The following is a 19,585-nucleotide window of genomic DNA, read 5'->3' as shown; positions in this document are numbered from 1 at the left end:
ACCCTGACGTTTGCGGGTTCACTGTGCCTGGGCCCACAAATGACCTCTAGCAAGAACAGAGGTTCTCAGCTTATTTCTCTTTCATCTGGAAAGAAACAGTGGTGTAACCAATAGCAAAGGAAATGCAATTAGTAAATAAATAAGTCTTGTTATGTATTGTGGGTGGAGAGTTCAAAGTTCCACAGAGAAACATAGTAAGCTGTGAATGACTTCAAAGAGGCTAAGTAGCTGAAGAACATATTATAATTCCGTTTCCTTGTGAACCAAAGAATTTATCTCAGCATAACTACCTTCTTTGGACAGAAAGGGAAAAAAGGGAGAGAGAGAAAAGAAACGACCAGAATTATTTGAGAAGGACGCTGGTTAGGCAAGTGAAGATTTCCATTAAATACCACCAGTTGACTTCAAAATTCTCTTGTACAGGGGCCAGTTCTCTTGAACTGGTCTTCTTGTGATCGCAAGCCTAGCAGAAAAGCAGAAAAGCTGCTCTTACGTTCTGTAAGTAAAAACAAAAAACGGAGGGGGCCACCAAATGGGAGTCTGAGTCAGAGTGCCAGTGGTGGTTGTGACATGCTTTCAGATGCCCCACTGGGACTTGAGCTACTGGAAGTCCATGACAGCTAAATTTGATAATAGAGCCCCATCAGAGAGCAACAGGTGTGTATTAGAGGTCAGAAGGATGACATCTCTAATTACTACACTGTGGAGATTTGCTCAGTGGCAGGTAACAGCAGAGGGCCAGCCTTTTCTCCCCTACCACTGGTTTTTGAAGTGTCCTCTGAAGTGTCATTAGTAATTGAATGCTGAGCAGATACCATTTCTTCACTGTTGCCTAGAGACTCACCTCAGCCCCGTTCTACATGCCCAACTACCATTGGTGTCACTGAACTGAATACCACCAGTTGGTCACATACTGTATGTACTCTAGCAGAGTTATACAATGGCTTTGCTGAGGCAATTCAGATCCTTTGCATTTGGGCCATCTAGGTACTTAATTTATGGCAGAATATGGAGATGCACTTCTACCCTAAAGATATCACAAGAGATTCCTGGGATGTTCTCAGTGGCTGCTCCCCGACTTTGAAATTCCCTTCCTAGAGAAGCTAGCCTGGCTCCACCCCCACCCCCACCCCCTTGTCCTGTCCTATTCCAACAGGCCCTCAACACTGGCTGTTCTTTTCAGGAAAGGGCTTTTATAGTACTGTGCTGTTTTTATTGTTTTTGTCATCTGCATTTTAATAGATTTGTTTTTTCAGTTGGGTTTTTTCATTTATAAGATTTAATTAATACATTATAATAGAAAAAATCTAATCTAAATGGAAACAAAAGCAAAAAAGATAAAGAAAGTCCTCTTTCACAGGTAAATCTTAACTTAACCAACACAGAGAAAGGCGAACCCTCCAACTCTTACCTGGGAGCTTCCCTTTCTTCTCTCACACAGGGCCCTTAATCAACTATCCATCACCTTCATCTGCATGTTAACCCTTCCTTAACCCTGAGTAAAAAAGGTAAAGCAACCCCTGACCATTAGGTCCAGTCATGACTGACTCTGAGGTTGCGGCGCTCATCTCGCTCTATAGGCCAAGGGAGCCGGCGTTTGTCCGCAGACAGCTTCTGGGTCATGTGGCCAGCATGACTAAGCTGCTTCTGGTGAACCAGAGCAGCGCACGGAAACGCCGTTTACCTTGAGTAGAGGACCACAAATAGTGCAAATGATCGGAACAAAGCAAAAACAAAAGAAGAAAAAGAAAAAGAAAAAGAATAAAGAGATAAGAATGTTAAAGGAAATAATAATGGAACAGCAAGGCAATGAAAGGTAAGAAGAAAGGAGTAAGCAATAGTTTTAACACTATTTGAGTTTAATTACTTTTTAATTATTATCTTTTCTATGTTTTCAGTGTCTTTATTTTATCTGCGTTGTTTTCATTTGTTCTAAGCCACCTTAAGTCCCTGTCTGGAGAAAAGGTGGGATAATAATAATAATAATAATAATAATAATAATAATAATAATAATATCTTGGAAAGTAAAAGGACCCATGCCCAATTCAAGGAGGGACAAAGAGGATCTCATGCACTGGGTGACAGGTTAGGGGTACAACAACGCAGAGTGGGAGAGAGAGAAGAAAGGTTGGATTGCCACAGCACACACTTGCCAACTCCTTTCTCTCTGTGATGCCCACCCTCCATCCACCCACATAAATGATTAAATGATATAAGAAAAGCCACACACCCCTAACAGAATGGCCACAACAGTGCTGCTTTTTCAAACCATAGATGGAATAGCAGAATCATAGAGTTGGAAGGGACCACAAGGGGAATCGCAAGATTTGGGGGGCAGTGGGGAGGCGCCGGTACTACATACCGTTGAGTACTGCCAGAAAAAAAAAGCGCTGGCATCATGGTAGCTGAAGCTCAGGGAAGACTGAGCAGCTACAAGGTTGTGATCCCAAGCACATCAGTTTAGAAGTAAGTCATTGCAGTTGTAGACACTGAAATCTATGGATCCTGCTTCCAAATAAACTGGGGTCCCAGTGGCTTGTGCCTAACATTTTATAAGAAGGAAAAGTCTCTATGTGAAATAATATTATATCAGGACAATCACAATGACTCTGCTTTTGCCTCTTATAGGATTAGCAGACTTCAGAATACCAGAAAAGGATGCTTTCTAAGGACCAATCTGTCTTTTATTATTGCATCAATTGAGTTCAATGATGTCCTCAGAGCAAAGCAGAGGGTCACTGAAGTTAAAGCTAACCTGATTCCATAATCTGTGTGTACTTTTCTTGAAAATTAAATTTTCCTGAGCCAACGGAGGGGTTGTTCACCGAATAACAGCAAAATCCAGTTCAAAGTGTGAGCACCATGAAGTACTGCAGAACAAATTTGGTCTTCTCTGATTTCAGCACTTCAATGAGTTTTCTCTGCTCCATGCAGTTTAGAGAAAATATTGTTTAGTCTTTCAATGGTGGCCACTTAGCAGACTAGTCTTATTTACATTGCAAATCGTATATGGAACAGAAATAGCAAAAGACACACAGCTAGCTAACGTTGTCTTCCTTCCAGGACTGATTCTATTTAAAGTAAAAGACAATGAACATTTCCACCCCCTCTGTTGCCAAATCTCCCTCTTTAGAAACCATACTCAATCTGGGGTTAGGAACTTACTCCCTGAAACTTTCTCAGTGTCTCCATTAATTTTTCACCTTACATAGTATAGCATAGCTTGAAACATTGTGAATTCCTGCAAAACCACTTAAAGCAGAAGTGATTGTGGAATACACACACATACACTACCTTGTGCAACTGCCAGTTGTTGGCCAGTTGTGTCTTAACTATCCAGTAATCCTTGCTTGCACACTGTTTTGGCCAGGGTGCTGTCTAACCTATTTTCCTTTGTATAAGAACAAGCTTGAAGGAGGCCTCCCAGCCTGTTCACAGGTCCTTATATGATCAGTGAAAACAGTTGGTCCTGGCAAGTATTAACTGCTCTCAATCTTAACCTGATGACTGCCATTTGTCCAGATTTTAATTTGTCTGAATTAATTTTAAGATGTATTTTAATTAATTGATGCCTGTTTTTATGTATACTGTGTTATTTATATGATGTTAGCCACTCTGAGCCCGGCTGCGGCTGGGGAGGGCAGGGTACAAATTATTATTATTATTATTATTATTATTATTATTATTATTATTATTATTTTGGTTGGCCTCATAAAGGTCAAATACAGCCAACACAGCTCTATTTGCCTTTAATATTGTTATGAGTTTGGGGTGTTAAGCTGGGTGCCAGACCTCTCTAATTCCTGGATTGAACCAAGCCTTCTAATTCTTGTCACAGCCAAACTAGCCTCCTGGGGAGGTGGTAGCCTGGGTGAAAGCCATTAAGGAGGCTAAAGGGGTTTGGTGCAAGTCAGCAAATGGGTAGGGCCCCTTCCTTCAACAGAAAAAAGCCAAACTTGAGAACAGAGAGTTGCGGTGATGTGACCTAGAAGTAAAGCAGCAAGGCACAGAGAGAGTCAGAGCAACGTTTGAGAGCCATGTTTGATTTCTGTTTGAATCCAAGGCTGTGCCTACGGGAGAAACAAGACCCTTTTGGGGTGTTTATGTTGTGAACCCCTCCATCATAGGCTCAGGTTGTATATATGTATAAACAAACCATATATCACAAAGACACTACAGTCTCTGGTGTGCCTTGATCCAACTCTGAGACCCTTGGAATCTCGCACTGCTCAGAAATTGGGGTGGCATGAAACATGTAACTTATAGGATCCTCACATGTCCCTGGGATTTTGGATGTGAGATCTGTCTCTTCTGGATTTGTGAGAAACAGTAACACTATCCCACTACCATGTGAAAACTGCAGGGAACAAAGAGATCTACAAAGGCAAATTGGATCCCACCCTCTTAGAGAGGAACAGGGCTTACTTCAGGGTTTGAAACAACTGCATAGAACTTGAAATCACCAAAGACCACAGTGGCGGCAGCGGGGGAAGGCATATTTGATTGTCTTCTCAAATCCAATTTGAAAAGTTGGGAAAATCTGATCTGCAAGATGACTCAAAACATGCACATTTTATTTGGAACTGAAGCTACTGACATAGGTCAGAGCTTTATTGGAGAAAGCAGAGGATCTTGAAAACAGAGACAGGCAGCATGTGGAGATGATGGGTTTAGATGGGGGAAAGTAAACGGGAGCACTCCATTAAGTGAATAAAAATGAGACCAAAAGTTCTTTAGAGATGGCCCTGTTTGTTTTCAAGAAAATGTATCATAATATCACTGATAAGGTCAACTATGTTATAGGGCTGGGACCCCCTTCAGAGGCTGTACAGCTTGTAGAGCATATAATTCTACACTGTATTCTGGGCATTAGCACAAGGGGCCCACGTTATTGGAAGCTGATACCATCTCCTGCATCAAAGATGCATCAATAGCCACTACTGTTCTGGCAGATGCACAGCTTGAAAATCCTGATTATATCTATAAACTTTCCAAGGCAGCAGGAGAGTAACCTCTGTGACCACAGCAGCTCCCATTCTGTTCTGCCACTGATCCCTAAATGTGCACCGTCCGGCACAAACTAAACTGGCTGAAGTTCACTGAAATCAACAGGTTTATGGAAATACATTTTGTGTTCTGCAAAATAAGATTACGACAATAACAGACGGTTGTCTAACAGCAGTATTTAAAATGTTAGCATCCATTGTTGTTTTAGCAACACATTCCATTTTTGTCCATAACTGAACGATCTGAGCAAAGTATAAGATATAGTTAAAGAAAAGACACTCTGCTTTTCTAGAACTTTAGATAAGCTGCAATGCTAAGTCAATTAACTGGAAATTTAAGACAAAGCGGAATACAGTATTCCTTGTTTCTTCTGAAGCGACAGCAAAACTCCTTAAAATCTAATTTATTCTAGCATTCCATGTCACAAGACGGTACAACACACGGAACACAAGTTTGGAGAAAGGAATTGTAATACATTTCTCAAAACTTAATTTAACACAAACTTGGTAAATGCATGTTGGTTCAATATTTGAATAAACCTGAAGAATCTGTAATTGAGGAAACACAATTATTTGAAGCACAACTCGAACTGGGAAAGTTATGTTAGTAGAAGAACAAATGTGATAATATTTAACCACTGTGTTGCTGGAATTGCAAGTTATATAATGTAATAGCAATGCAGAGCTGGGGAACATTTTCCAGTCGCGGAATCATACAGTTGGGAGGGACTTCAAAGATAATCTATTCCAGCTCTTTATTGATACAAGAAATCCACTATTACAGAATTTATGATAAGTGGTCATGCCCAGGGAATAACTGATGGGTAGAGGGGATGCTTAATTTTTCCTCCGACCAATGATTCTCCCTTGAAAATGGGAAAGATTAAGAACATCACTAGCATCTATTGATCTCCTCTACCAACGTCCCCTGCCTCCACCTGCTTGTGTCACATCAGGAAATGCAAGGTTATGAATGTGCGTTTGTAGACATAGCATGGCTCTGTCCTGAGTCCCTGACAAATCAAGAACAAGTAGAATATATACTTTATAGAAAAGTATCAAATAGTGTCTGGTATCACCAAACATTCATCATGCTAGTTAACTGGTTTTAGAAAAGGCTTTTGACAGTGTGGGAAGGGTCCTTACAGTTAAATACCAGCAAACTAAGATACCATATATATGACATGAATAAAGCATGATTTACATTCCAAGCTTAACCATGTTTATTCAAAACTGCTCGAGAGATTCAATGGCATTTACTTTTTAAGTGAATATGTTTAGACTTTTCAGCCTAATGTTGCTCAAGAATCATTATACTGTAGTTAAAAGAAATATTCTTATACAGTAGCATTTACAGATAGAACCCTCAAAATCCTTAAGATTAACAAAGAACAATCCCTGTATGCTAAAGTTTTTGTGCTTTCTGTAATAACAACATAATTCCCACATTACTTCATACTACAGCTGTTAAACATGACTATTACTCTCAGTAATTTATCTACTACCTATCAGTGGTCGCATACTGAGGATCGTAGTGCTGAGCTGATGAGCCTTTTCAAACTAAGCAGCTCTTTAAATATTTCTCCTTTTGTGGTTTCTATCATTTTAGATTTTAGTAAAACTACATTTTACTATTTCCTTTTCACATGGGGAGGGTAGTCAAAAATTGGTTCATCAATACTGTTGTCTCCCCACCCCATAGGAAAACCACTGGAGCTATACACTCCAGTGCAGGAGAGGGGGAACATGCAACTGTGGGAGAAGGATTTGTTGCAATTCACAGACACTTTCCTAATATTGCTCTTTTAGAGTTGTAAAGCAAGAAAAAGTATCCAAAGCAACCGAAACAATGCAACAAATGTTATAGCCTGAACTGAATGGGAGTTGTGTTGATGACAATAATTCATGTCAGGTTCAAATGACAACCCCTTGCACTGAAAGAATGTGTGAGAGGGGTCAGAGCCATATGGACTAGTCACCCTGCCACATAAACCTTCCATGCATTTGGAGCATATCAGAAGGGGTTCTGAGCATGTAATGGTGCATGCACATAGAGCTTCTCAGTGCAAGGAGGAACCCTGATTGGTATATGTGTATGCATTCTGACACGCTCCGACACGCTCCCTGAAGGACCAGGTGCGCGGCCTGGGAGACATTCTGGACTCACAGCTGTCCATGGAGGCACAGGTCAATTCTGTGTCGAGGGCAGCTGTTTATCAGCTCCATCTGGTACGCAGGCTGAGACCCTATCTGCCTGCGGACTGTCTCGCCAGAGTGATGCATGTTCTGGTTATCTCTCGCTTGGACTACTGCAATGCGCTCTATGTGGGGCTACTTTTGAAGGTGACCCAGAAACTACAATTAATCCAGAATGTGGCAGCTAGACTGGTGACTGGGAGTGGCTGCCGAGATCATATAACACTGGTCTTGAAAGACCTACACTGGCTCCCAGTATGTTTCCGAGCACAATTCAAAGTGCTGGTGCTGACCTTTAAAGCCCTAAACGGCCTTGGTCCAGTATACCTGAAGGAGCGTCTCCACCTCCATCGTTCTGCCCGGACACTGAGGTCCAGTGCCGAAGGCCTTCTGGCAGTTCCCTTGCTGCGAGAAGCCAAGTTCCAGGCAACCAGGCAGAGGGCTTTCTCAGTAGTGGCGCCCGCCCTGTGAAACACCTCCCACAAGATGTCAAAGAGAAAAATAACCACCAAACTTTTAGAAGACATCTAAAGGCAGCCCTGTTTAGGGAAGCTTTTAATGTTTAATAGGTTATTGTATTTGTGTTTTGTTGGAAGCCGCCCAGAGTGGCTGGGGGGACCCAGCCAGATGGTAAAGGTAAAGGTAAAGGGACCCCTGATCATTAGGTCCAGTCGTGACCGACTCTGGGGTTGCGGCGCTCATCTCGCTCTATGGGCCGAGGGAGCCGGGGTTTGTCCGCAGACAGCTTCCGAGTCATGTGGCCAGCATGACTAAGCCGCTTCTGGCGAACCAGAGCAGCGCACGGAAGCACTGTTTACCTTCCCGCCGGAGCGGTTCCTATTTATCTACTTGCACTTTGATGTGCTTTCGAACTGCTAGGTTGGCAGGAGCAGGGACCAAGCAACGGGAGCTCACCCCGTCACAGGGATTCGAACCGCCAACCTTCTGATCAGCAAGTACTAGGCTCTGTGGTTTAACCCACAGCGCCACCTACGTCCCTCCAGCCAGATGGGCGGGGTATAAATAATAAATTATTATTATTTTATTATAGTGGGGGGGGCACAGCTGCCAGGTACATCATCAGAAAGAAAAGCTAGTCCCCGGCCATGTGACTATAATGCACTTTTCAGTGGATATTGGGAAGGTTTTGCCCAAACATCCATCACTATCCAATAAGTGCCTCTTGGCAACTGCTTGGCTACCTTCTATAGGACAATCAAATATACAATGTCCAGTGTTCACTGTATTTTTAAAAATTGCAACATTTTAAGGTTTAAGTGCTAGGAAATGTAATATTCCCACATCAGAAATTACACTGATCAGGAGAGGGATCTGGGTTGCTTGCAATAAATAAATAATAAGGTAGTAGTCATGATTAATAAGCCCCAATGTTTAGAGGCAGAATTCCTTAGATTACTAGATGCATCACCTTCATGTCCTGCCTTTGAGTTTCCAGAAGAATCTATCTAGCTACAGCTGGGGGCAGAATGTTGGACTAGATTGACCTTTTGCCTCATAGAGCAAAGTAGTTCTTCATGTTGCCACATACCTATTGCACAATTAGAAAAGGGTGTTATCATTTAAGATCCCTAGTGCTCAGAAAATAAACAGTGAGTTTTTATTCTTTTGCATAGACTTGGTTATACTGGTAAACAAACAATATAAAGGTAAAGGGACCCCTGGCCATTAGGTCCAGTCGTGACCGACTCTGGGGTTGCGGCGCTCATCTTGCTTTATTGGCTGAGGGAGCCGGCATCCAGTTTTCAGGTCATGTGGCCAACATGACTAGGCCACTTCTGGCGAACCAGAGCAGCGCACGGAAATGCCGTTTACCTTCCCGCATATTTATCTAATTGCACTTTGACGTGCTTTCGAACTGCTAGGTTGGCAGGAGCAGGGACCGAGCAGCTGGAGCTCTCCCCATCGCGGGGATTCGAACTGTTGACCTTCTGATCGGAAAGTCCTAGGCTCTGTGGTTTAACCCACAGCGCCACCCGTGTCCCAAACAAACAATATAGTATGTCATAATTTAAAGCACTATTTGCAACCGGGGAGAAGTGAGAAGATCAGCAGGCAAGTTAGGTGATTTGGGGCACTCTATGCCCCTTCAGCTACTCTTCACAAATGAATGCTGGCCAAAAAAAATAAATCTAAAAAGTAATATCTCAAATGAATATTAAGGGCCAAATTGTTAAACGAGTCTTTGCATCTCCTGTGCAGGTTTTTCCTGTTTGTGTTTTTAAAAATCCCTGAACACAAAATGCTATGAAACCTTTTAACGTCAAGTCTCATTTGGACCTGAGTCAGAGTTTTAGAACAGACAGCATCCATCTATTCCGGTAGTGGGGGGTTTCTGGCAGAATTACCAGAGAGTCTTGTCCACAACAGTGATGGAATTTCACAAGCGGAGGAGGAAATATGTTCTCCCTAGGACATTGTTTGATTATGCTCATCCATCATGCAGCGCTGACGGTGAGGACCAATTCAGATATATATGCACACCTTGTCACAATTCCACAGCCAGAAAGATATACCTTCATATTAAGCTCATATCAGCACACCTTCAGAGGCCCTATTTGTTCACCTTTCCACTTCTCAATCCTGTCTTGCAGAGTTGTCTCCTTTTATGACATAAACAACATGTTTGGAATAAAAAGCCAGCATATCCGTCCGCTGCACAGCTTGTTCTGCCCTGTGAGTTCATATCTGCTGAGGCAACTCGCATCACCAGCAGCAAACATGCTTTGTACTAGGGAAAGGGCACAGAGGGCTGCAGCAGCGCTCAAGAGAGAGTGTACATGTTGGATGATGAGCCTTCAAGTGATTGATGCTGAGCCAAGGTCTATCGTCGGGGGGGGGGAGCGGTGAGGGGGGCTGTCAAGCAAGTCAGCCCAGTGTCTCTGCCCCTTTTGCTGCACTTCTTGGAGTACCCGTTGATTCCAACTGATACAATAGTGACTGAAAAAATAGCGAGGGAGTGTGGGAGTGTTTCTTTATATGGCCTGATCCTATGATGTGGGACTTAGTTATTGGAAGGGTCAGGATCTGGCTCGAGGGTCCCAACTGTAGCACTAGACTAGAAATTAGGAAGCTGCACCAAGAGCTCTCCATCAAACCTAGCACAGAGCTAAACCACATTTCCTCCTATCCCACTGCCTTCTAGGTGTGGCACAAGCAGAAGTGTGGACGAAAACGCCCCCAAATGGTTGTTGTGAGGATAAAAGGAGGTGAGGCATACAGTGGTACCTCAGGTTACATCGCTTCAGGTTACAGACTCCGCTAACCCAGAAATATTGCTTCAGGTTAAGAACTTTGCTTCAGGATGAGAACAGAAATTGTGCTCCGAGGCGCGGCAGCAGCAGGAGGCCCCATTAGCTAAAGTGGTGCTTCAGGTTAAGAACAGTTTCAGGTTACGTACGGACCTCCGGAACGAATTAAGTACTTAACCCGAGGTACCACTGTATATGCCACCCTGAGCTTCTTGAAGAAAGGGCACACTACAAATGCAATAAGTGCATATGTAGCTAATTTATCCTGAATTAGGCCCTTGGTCCAATTGAACTCACTGTGGTCTATTCTTATATAGTGGTTCTCCAGGGTTTCAGACAGAAGCCTTTCTCAGCCCTGTCTGGGGATGCCAGAAACTGAACCCGGGACTTCCTGCATGCAAAGCATGAACTTTACCATGCTATGGTCATTCCATGATTGATTCATTCATTTTCAAAATGTATTAATTTATTTATTTCAGAAGGTTTAAACCCCACCCTTCTGTTGCAATCCCAATGCTCAAGACAACAAGAATGTGTTGGCCATGCCAGCAGTTGCGAATGTTGTGATAGGAAAATAGTCCATAAAGCACTTGAGTGTGGCAGAGGCTTTAGCCCAGGGATAGAGAATCTGTGGTCCATGCAGGTGCTATTGGAAACCAACTCCCAGCAGTCCAGCCAGCAATAATATCCGGAGGGCTGCATGTTTCCCTGCCGTACGTGATCTGCATGGTTTGCATGCAGAAGATGCCAGATCCAAACCTCTTATTTTCAGAAGGATCAGAGAGTAGGGTGGGGAATAACCCTGGATTGCTAGCTGCCAGTCAGAGTAGTACACAACACAGGGCTAGACGGGCCATCTCAGCATACGGCAGCTTATGGTTATGGCAATAGGAGTGGTGAGGCAGGCAAACAAGCAGCCTTGCAATGCAACATACCGGACGCATTTTACCCTCCTGAAAGCCATGTATGCCGGTGCAACTGCAAACCTACCTTCCACAAAATCAAATGGTTGGGAGAGAGGGAGGATTTGGAGTTGGTGCAGGCAAGTCTGGAAGAGAGCTCTGCCTGAGACCTCAGGTACTCACTCCTAGTAGTCAGAGCAAACAAGTCTAGGAGGCAAATGGAGGAAACATTTGCATCTCCATATGCAAATGTATATAATATGTTCGAGAAAGCCAAACACCTCATAGATATCGGCTTCTGAAAATTGTGTGTTGCAAAAGGTGCTTTGCATGATGCAAAACTGACAGCAGAAAACAATTGGTCGTAAAAAGACTGAGATTATGAAGTCACATACATTCCCTCCCCACAAATTGACAAGCCTGAATTTGAAGCTGCTTAAACAATGGCATACCGAATATCAGTTTTTCAACTCTATATCTATGCCACTTCTGTTACGGGGTGGAGGGGAGCCATTGCAATTCTGTGTATGGTTGTTTGTGGCTGTATGCATTTATAGATGTATTCAATGTTTTACAACGAATCATTTACATTTCATTATTTAAATACATCCTTATCCAATTAAATTACGTTTTACCACTTAAAATGTTACAAAGGCATGTGGTGCCCTCAATGTGCAACAGGTTGTCTTTTACGCCGTAACTCACCTCAGACACTACTTGGGTAAAAACTCCCAGTCCTTCTCTCATTCCTCCTTTTAGATTTCTATAAAGAGGGTTGTTCTTATACCCATTTTACAGATGGGAGTTGAGGCTCAGAGAGCTATTCACCTATATAAAACCTGCAATATTGCTTTCAAAAGTGGTGATCTGACGGTGGTTTTCGTTTTTCTTATGCAAGCTGAGAAAACAACACGAGAAGCATTCCAAACCATAAGACGTGCCAAGTGTTATATATAAAAGACGTTCCGGTTTCATGATTATGTCTAGGCCCCTTCAGATGTTACAAAAATCATTAAAGCAGGTGGCATTTTGACACAGGAACAACCATGTGAGATCGGCATGCACATCACTGCATGTGGTACCCTTGCGTGCATTGCTGCCCTGTGTACATGCTCTGGGAAACAACAATTGGGGCTGTGGCTTTCCAGCCTTTATATACTGAAAGTAAATGCTCCCCACAACAAGCCCCAAAGAAAACCAAAAACAACTACTACTACCACCAAATGCCCCTACATTTCTTATTCACATGTGATCTAGTCATGGGTTGCGCAGCCCTTCACTTCCTGCGCCTGTGCCGTCCATCCGCCAGGGATGCTGTGACACATGAAGCAGCCTTGAGCGCCCTTGTCCCTGCGCCACCCTCACTCTCAGGAACTCCGGGGAATGGGAAGCATCTTCCCCTTTGCCCAGTGCCCTTGCCATGTGAGTATGGGCTTCTGAGTGCAGCTGAGCCCAGGGACTCAGCTGCTGCCTGGCATGTGCCTGCTCCTCTGGGACAGGAAGGCAAGGCATCAGGAGCCCTGGGGCAAGTCGAGCAAAGCAGCAGGCAAACTCCTCTTACCTGGGCGCCTCCTGCCCGCCTGTGGGCCCATCTAGTGGCCTTGGGACCTGGCGATGCCCAGGCAGCCCCCGCGCGGCTCCTCTCTGGTGCCAAGGCCCGCCGCTGCCCGCGGGGCCCTTCCCCGCCAGTGCAGACATGCTGAGCTAATTTTATCGGTCCCCTTCCCCCATCGCCGGGGGAGCCTCCGTCCCTCCTCCTCCTCCTCCTCCAGCCCCCACCTCCTTCCCTCCCGTCCGCCGCAGCCAGGCAGCAGCAGCGCTAGAAAATAGCACATCGCCCACTCATCCCCAGGCTCCTTCTTCAAGGAAAATATTTATATTATTATGCCACAGAGAGGGTTTCCATGGCACTGATGACTTTCACACTGTTGCCGTGACAACCACTTGAGGCCATCTTGGACGGGCTGAGAATACCCACTTCCTAGACAAATAAGGCGAGCAGCCGCCGAGGGGAGGGGAGGCCAGGGGTGGGGTAGGGGGAGAGGATCGCCCTTCTCCCCTCGGTCCTCCCCTTCTGTCTTCTTCTCCTTCTCCTGGCCTGCTGCTCTCCCCCTAGCGGAAGCCCGACGGGCGTCTCTGTCGACGGGCGTTTCTCGCGCAGGAACCGCTAGCGCTTGGCGTCAACTTTCCGACGCAAACGTCTCGAAAAAAATGAGACGCCCTCTTTGTGTCTGCAAGGCACGGGGGTGGGTGCAGGAATGCGGGGGGCAGCGGGAGGAGACAGAGCCAGAAGGCTGCCCCCCCCCCCGAAATATTGCGCTTGATGCAGAGGAAGTAAAATTGCGACGTGCGCTCAGTTAGGGTACCATAGCTCATGAATCTGGCTTATGGAGTCCAAGTATGATGAGCTTTGGGTTTTTGTTTAATTTTTTTTTTTTTAAGGGCTCATTCGTTGCCCAGATCCAGATGCATATCGAAGGTCTGGAAGACCTATTTCTGAAAGTAGCTTACCCAAAGAATGTTCAACTGCATTCCCATATGGGTTGCATCAGTTGAGAGCGCCTTTAGTAACCTGAAACTGGTAAAGCGCGGATGGGGAGGACCACTGACGCGCGGGAGAAGTAAAGTGTGCAGCGGATAGTGGGCGGAACCTTCCCATCTCCCTCCCTCCCCCGCACTCTTTCTCACTTTCTCTTGTGGTCACCTGGACATGCTTCTTCCCCCAAAAGCTGGACTCTTGTCCCTGATCTTGTTATATGCAATTCGAAGCGAGGTACAAAAACAACAACACCTTGGCAAATCTTGATTCTGTGATGGTCTGTAATTTTCTGAGTTTGTCGAATATTCCTTTAGCATTCCATTAGAGTAGATGAAGGGAAAATTCATTCATAATCGTGAATGTCAATTCACAGGATAGGGAAGCCATTTCTCTGTCTGCTGAGTTTTTGTGGTTTTTAAGGACTGGATCATCATTAAGTGCTACATACAAAACTATGTCACATATGTTATGGTACTGCAATAAAACTGCTAGCGCATTTGCAAAGCTAAGCTGAGCTCAGTATGGTTTTAAGTTGGATGGGGAACCAAAAATTGAGTTATATCTGGTCCCTTCCAACTCTACAATTCTATGGTATTTCATGTACTTAAATATGCTACTGATGTGGGGGCAAGAGAAGGGTCTCAAGACAACTGATGGTTTGTTGGTTGGTTGCATTTATATCCCATCTTTTTCTCCAAGAAGCTCAAGGTGCTGTTCTCCCACTGCTCATTTAATAGTCACAATAAATTCTACTCAGAGTAGACACATTGAAATTAAGTTATTCACCCCCATTAATGTTAACGGGTCTACTCTGATTAGAACTAATGTTGGATACAACCGTATGTTTCACTTTGGCCCCAGGTTACTTCTCTGGGGGCTTGTTGACACTGTGTATTTCTGCTCTGAAAGGGGTGCTAGAGTTTTATCCACCACCACTATCACTCCCCCTTTTTTTCTTTCTCTACATGGAGTCAAGATAGATGCTGATCAGCTTAAATGAAAGCAGGCAGTGCATGGTGAACAACATTTCAAGGACAACAGGTTCCTGCCCTCCATCGCTTGTGTCAGAGCTGCTGCAGTCTTGCTACAGCTGCCTCCAGTTTTCCTGCTTGCCGTGAAGGACTGGAACTTTGATTTTTATGCAGCTCTTAACAGGGATTGAAAGCGATGGGGGTACAAGGTTAGATTGAACGTGGTGGTGGGCTCTAGATATGAAAGTGATGAGAGTCATCCATGTGAGCAGCAATGTCCTGGATGTGTAGTTTTAAGCATTGGGTCCCAGATTTTCTTTATGGTATCAGCAGAGGAAACTATGGATCTCAGGGATCTTGCATTTAAAGAGCATGGAAAACATGAATTTTTTACTGTGTGTCCTTGCTACACCCATGTGTGTTGGCTTTGTTTTCATTTTTAGCTGAGCAATTCGGACATTTAAAGCACCCCACACACAAAGAATCCTAGGGGCTATAGTTTGTTAAAGGTGGTGAGAATTGGAGCTCTATTGGGGGTAAACTAGAGTGCCCAGGATTAGGGGAGTGAGAGGGACATGCTTGAAATGCATGTGTGAATTGTGCTGAGATGATGAATTGGTAGAGGATACATGTAAAAATATTGAGAAACCAGAAAGGCCTGTGCCCTCCGATCATGCTTTTGACCAGAGCCAGGATGTGCTGGTGGATTTATTATATTATTGTCCAGTCTGCTTTGGTGCCCTGCCCGATAATGCCACTCAGGGTTCAGTCAGTCTCTCCATCTCCTCTGCTCTCCGCTGCCCAGTTGTCTCCCTCCTTTCACCACCGTGGGAAATCAGACAGTGCATTTGGCCATTCATGAATGAAAGAGAAATCAAAAACAAACACATCATATTTATAAATGGAGACAGACCGGGTTGGGGGGGACTTCCTGTCTGAAGGCAATCTGTGGGAATGAACAGTGTTTTCTTTACTACTATATTAATAATTATTTACATAGCTCGGTTAAGCCTGCAAAGGTCTTTATTATTGCTCATTCATGTCCACCAGAACCCTCTGAGCTAAAATCATTACTATGTTCATTAGGCAAGAACCAAGAGCCCTCACAGAGCGGAGCTATAATTTAGAAGACAGATCTTCCAGGCTCATGGCTAACACCCTATTTCCTAGATAACATATTCAGCGCTTGAAACATGAACTTCTGCCTATCCACTAAGAGACAGATCCACACCAAACATTTAAAGCATATTCAACACACATTTAAAGAACGTGATTTTCTCAAAAGAATCCTGGGAATTGTAGTTTCCCATTACACAGAGCTACAATTCCCAGTACTCTTAACAAATTACAGTTCCCAGGATTCTTTGAGGGAACTCATGTGTTTTCAATGTGCATTGGATGTGTTTTAAACCATCACAACCTATCTTCCTATATACATAAAAATCTAAGGCTATCATTGTACAAAATGGTTTACTTACAAAACTTTTCAAAGGTTGGGTTCATGTACTTTTCCATAAAGCAGTCAGAAAAAATGCACAGGCAGTAAAACACTGCTTAGTTACAAGAGGTAAAAGTTTCTAAACGATTGGTAGAGAAAAATTCTAGTTTCAAACTTTGTTCTGGTCTGAAACAAAAGAGGCTAGTTAGAGCTATATGCTGGAACAACCATCTCAGAGCTTCTTACACACTGAAATCCTGATGGAGAGAGACAGATAACAAATGTCTTAATGCACTAATTAAATTCAAACATGCTAGAATTCTATGAGGCTGGAATCCTACAGTCTGGAGACTGACCTCAAGCAGTGGCGTAGCGTGGGGGGTGCAGGGGGGGCCGGCCGCACCGGGCGCAACATCTGGGGTTAGGGTTAGGGGGCGCAAATCCACGGGTTAGGGGGTGCAAATTACTTGCCTTGCCCCGGGTGCTGACAACCCATGCTATGCCACTGACCTCAAGCAAGACAACATGCCACTGGGTGAAATAGCCATGATGATCATTCCTGCATAGATGTACCAAAAGCAAGTTTGGAAATAAGTCCTCACTCAGAGAAAGTGTCACTTGTTGTATCCTGGTTTTGTGTGTGTTTTAGGAAGTCAGGGAAACAGCAGTCCAGGAGGCAGTACCTGTGTTTCTCTAAGATTCTGAGATGCACCACAACGATGAGTTGTGGTGGACAGCTCAAAGAAAGCAACAACTCAGTATGGAGCAGCTGGGGTGGGGGAGGGGAGAAGCAAAGACCTAGTAAGGGATCAGAAATAAAACTTCCAAGGTAATAACATCCTTATATACTTAGAAATATTGAGTTCTGCTCACCTCCATGTCTAAAAGGTTATAGAAGAGCTGCAAATGGTGCAGAAAAGAGCAGCCAAAATGATCAGGGAGTTGGAGCACATTCCCAGTGAAGAACGTTTAAAGCACCTGGGGCCTTTTGCTGTGGGGGGGGACGACGACTCTTAATTATGTTCTTTTGTCCCTGCTTATTTAACTTATATGCAGAATTCATCATGCAAAAGGCTGGGCTGGATGAATCCCTAGCCGGAATTAAGATTGCCGGAAGAAATATCAACAACCTCAGATATGCAGATGACACAACCTTGATGGCAGAAAGTGAGGAGGAATTAAAGGACCTTTTAATGAGGGTGAAAGAGGAGAGCGCAAAATATGGTCTGAAGCTCAACATCAAAAAAACGAAGATCATGGCCACTGGTCCCATCACCTCCTGGCAAATAGAAGGGGAAGAAATGGAGGTAGTGAGAGATTTTACTTTCTTGGGCTCAATGATCACTGCAGATGGTGACAGCAGCCACGAAATTAAAAGACGCCTGCTTCTTGGGAGAAGGGCAATGACAGGCCTAGACAGCATCTTGAGAAGTAGAGACATCACCTTGCCAACAAAGGTTCGTATAGTTAAAGCTATGGTTTTCCCAGTAGTGATGTATGGAAGTGAGAGCTGGACCATAAAGAAGGCTGATCGCCGAAGAATTGATGCTTTTGAATTATGGTGCTGGAGGAGACTCTTGAGAGTCCCATGGACTGCAAGAAGATCAAATCTCTCCATACTGAAGGAAATCAACCCTGAGTGCTCACTGGAAGGACAGATTGTGAAGCTGAGGCTCCAGTACTTTGGCCACCTCATGAGAAGAGAAGACTCCCTGGAAAAGACCCTGATGTTGGGAAAGATGGAGGGCAGAAGGAGAAGGGGACGGCAGAGGACGAGATGGTTGGATAGTGTTTTCGAGGTTACCAGCATGAGTTTGACCAAACTGCGGGAGGCAGTGGAGGACAGAGGTGCCTGGCGTTCTCTGGTCCATGGGGTCACGAAGAGTCGGACACGACTAAACGACTAAACAACAACAACAACAAGAATCAGTACAGCAGCTGGCAAAATCAATGTAATAGTCTGGGGTACCTGTTCAGGGCTGGGCCTACCCTAGGCAGAGTGAAACAGCTCCTCAGGCAGCTGATTTTGGTTATCATGAACAAGTAGCAAATTGTAGGTTATTTAACTTACAGTCATCAAACTTTTTTTTGCTGCCAGGCACATTAAGAAGCATTTGTGCTTCAAGTGCCAACATAACTTGATTTGCCTTGGGTAATGTGCACCAAAACTTAGAGGAGGGGAATCATTTGCTGTTCTGCCTCCTGCAGCAATAAGTCTTGGGCCTGCCTTGCCAGCCCCTTCCATACCCAAGGAAGGAAGGTAGCAGAAATGTAGCTGGATAAAAGCTCCTTCAGTGAGGAGCTTGCTGGGGAAAGCAGATCAGATATTATGAGCTCCCTAGTAAAGGACACACTGCAGTGGGTCTGGAGAGCTTCTCCTTCAGAGTGGGAAAATAGGCAGCAAACTAGGCATGGGATACCTTCGGCTCATGGGGCATCTCTCAGGCCATTTTATGCAAGCCATATCCATCTGATGTCATGGCCATAACCATCTCACACTATCTCATGTGGCTGTTGGAAATAACTGGAAGGGAACCCAAGGATCATCTAGTCCAACTGATTCTCTTCCTCAGCTTCCAGCCCCTCCCTCTATTCCTCCATAATTTCTTTATCGCACAGTAGCAAACCCACAGCGGATCTTATCTTCTGCTTCACTGGGGAGAGCCACACAGCCTCTCCAGATCTTCCAACTCTTCCTCCTCTCCCTGCACCGCATTGTAAATGAGCCTTCTACAGCTTCGTGGGGAAAGGGGAAAGATGGAGCACCCGATTGCTATTCACTTTTTCATCGTTCTGTCTGGTTGAAGCCCAGACATGCTGGGAGGCTGGAAGCCTCAGTGGCGCCCCTCTGGAGGATTCATCTGGGGCAGAAACCCTGGCTAGACACCCCCACCCCACCCCACCCAACTACGGCTCTGCTTGTGGGCATTCTATAATTTCACATCAGCTGGCTTAATGCCAAGTAGGGGATGAATAAACAAAGGCAAAACTCTCAGACAGGCAGCTGATAAATGCCAGTTTTTAGCTGATGAAAACCACATCCATCCTTGTCCAGGTCCTAGTCCTATCCTTGGAGCTTCTTCCACAGCCTGCTTAATTAGATACTCTCATCTAGAAAATCTATATGATGGAACAATATTGTGGCAGAAATGAACACACCTCCGTTCCTGATCCATTTGAAGAACATCGTCTCTTAATGACTGCAGAATCCATCAGAGGATGCAGATGCCAGAGGAGGACCATCTATCACAGTGAATATTATAA

At 44.5% G+C, this 19,585-nt stretch overlaps 2 long non-coding RNA genes across 3 annotated transcripts; both read right to left on the bottom strand.

Moving 5' to 3' along the window:
- Positions 1–1,841: 1,841 nt before the first annotated feature.
- LOC309369635 lies at positions 1,842–13,367 on the bottom strand. 2 transcript variants are annotated; one of them, XR_014168198.1, is made up of 4 exons: positions 12,935–13,367; positions 8,632–8,751; positions 2,756–2,921; positions 1,842–1,954 (listed from the first exon to the last, which is right to left on the bottom strand). It is a non-coding gene; the product is annotated as an uncharacterized lncRNA (long non-coding RNA). The 2 variants fall into 2 exon arrangements; XR_014168199.1 differs by having other exon boundaries at positions 1,853–2,921; positions 12,935–13,357.
- A 2,220-nt stretch (positions 13,368–15,587) lies between these two features.
- LOC309369656 lies at positions 15,588–19,563 on the bottom strand. Its single transcript, XR_014168230.1, has 3 exons — positions 19,481–19,563; positions 16,832–17,090; positions 15,588–15,699 (listed from the first exon to the last, which is right to left on the bottom strand). It is a non-coding gene; the product is annotated as an uncharacterized lncRNA (long non-coding RNA).
- Positions 19,564–19,585: the final 22 nt, after the last annotated feature.

Source organism: Podarcis melisellensis (assembly GCF_964234715.1).
Source record: "Podarcis melisellensis genome assembly, chromosome: 5".
Lineage (NCBI taxonomy): Eukaryota > Metazoa > Chordata > Lepidosauria > Squamata > Lacertidae > Podarcis > Podarcis melisellensis.
Note: the sequence above shows the minus strand (reverse complement) of the source record. Positions and strands in the feature narration are given on the sequence as shown.